At 63.3% G+C, this 1,760-nt stretch overlaps 1 non-coding gene across 1 annotated transcript; it reads right to left on the bottom strand.

Moving 5' to 3' along the window:
* Positions 1-1,040: 1,040 nt before the first annotated feature.
* On the bottom strand, positions 1,041-1,159 carry LOC142869119 (5S ribosomal RNA). The gene has a single exon (XR_012917899.1). It is a non-coding gene; the product is annotated as a 5S ribosomal RNA (ribosomal RNA).
* Positions 1,160-1,760: the final 601 nt, after the last annotated feature.

Raw genomic sequence — 1,760 nt, 5'->3', positions numbered from 1 at the left:
CGCAAAGACCTGGAAGCGACCCGAGTGCCCATCGACCCACGAGTGCGTAAATGAAATGTGGCGCGTGGACACCACGGAGTGCTATTCAGCTAGGAGGAGCAGCGGTGAGAGGGCACCTCTCGTGGTTCTCCTGGCCAGAGCTGGAACCCGTTCCAGTAAGCCAGGTAGCCCAAGAATGGACACACGAGCACCACGTGCTCGCGCTCACCAGCAAATGGGTACGAACCGATGGACACCTAAGTGGACACAGAGGAATCACCTTCATCGGGTGGGTGTCGGGCGGGTGGGGGGAGGGGATGGGCATACACCTCCATTAGGAACGGGGTGGGTGCGCACCGACTGGGGGATGGGCGCACTTGAGGCTCTGACCCGAGGGGGGAGGCTGGGAGAGGGCAACGTACCCGACCTTAACATTGGTACCCCCACAATACGCTGGAACAACATCAGAGGTAAATGAATAAGAACACAGGGGGGAGGGGGGCACGGGCAACACATGTCACCTTAATACTTGGACTCCCATCATCTGCTTGAAAAGAGAGAGAAAAGAAAATGCAATCATAGAGATAAGAGACACTTTTTAAACATAATGAATCCGAAGAGAAAAGTAAAAGGAGGCCTGTGGAGCAGGTCTGGGTGTGACTCCGGATCCCCCAACATCAGGTGCCACCACCAAAGATTCCTACGTGTAGCCCATAGAACCCCAAAAGCAACGGGACGAGTTCTGGTCACATACTCCCTCAAAATGACATCCTGGCCTTCTTCTGGAACTCCCTCCCCTCTCAGACTCTCAAGGTTTCCTCCAGCGTGTCGGTTCCCACAGAGCAGACCTTTGGTCTGAGACCTGACAGTCCAGAAGCCACGCATGCTGCCGCGTGACGGCGGTGTCGCGGCTTGGGACAAGAGGAGGCCCCACGGTGCGGGCTGGGGCGCCAGGCACCGCGGCGGGCGCTGAGGGTGGGGGTGACCCCCACCCCGGGCCGCCGACTCGCTCCCAGAAAGGGGACAGAACAAGAGGCAAAACAAAAAAAAAAAAAAGAAGAAGCCTACGGCACCCGGTATTCCCAGGCGGTCTCCCATCCAAGTACTAACCAGGCCCGACCCTGCTTAGCTTCCGAGACCAGACGAGATCGGGCGCGTTCAGGGTGGTGTGGCCCTAGACGGCGGAGGGCGCCCCTGCCCCGCTCAAGAAGCCGAGCCTCTCTGCGCTTCCCCGCCGCCTCCTCCCCCCGCCCCAGGCCCCGCGCCGGCGCTGACCCGCACCGGGCCGGGCCTGTTGAGTTCACCGGCCGGGTCCGGCGGGCTCCGAGGGACGGGGGTGACAGGCGGGGCGGGGCGGGCAGGGAGCGGCGGGCCGGGGTGGGGGGCTGTCTCTCTATACACACACACACACACACACACACACACACACTCACACTCACTCACTCACACTCACACAAGATGCGCCTCCACGGCTGGACTCGCCAAGGTGGAGACCTTCCAGCCCCCTTCCTCTCCTCGCCTGGCCCACCCCCAGCTCGTGGCCGCCGCCGCCGCCGCCGCCGCCGCCGCCGCCGCCGCCGATTGCGCACGCGCGGGTCGCCCGCCCTTTGACCCCAGGCAGGGGCCGCCATCCCCACAACCCCTTTCAGCTGCGCCCCCCACCCTGTGGGTGGGCTGCCGCCTATTCCCCTGGGCCCGGGCTGGGGCACAGCGCATGGGGGAGGGGAGCGAGTGTATGGGGCGTCTCTCTCTCTCTCTAGGGATGTGTCCCATGGGTGGGG

Source organism: Microcebus murinus, unplaced genomic scaffold (assembly GCF_040939455.1).
Source record: "Microcebus murinus isolate Inina unplaced genomic scaffold, M.murinus_Inina_mat1.0 scaf057_hap2_Mmur4.0, whole genome shotgun sequence".
NCBI lineage: Eukaryota > Metazoa > Chordata > Mammalia > Primates > Cheirogaleidae > Microcebus > Microcebus murinus.
The sequence above is the reverse complement of the archived record's forward strand: the minus strand, read 5'-3'. Positions and strand labels throughout refer to the sequence as shown.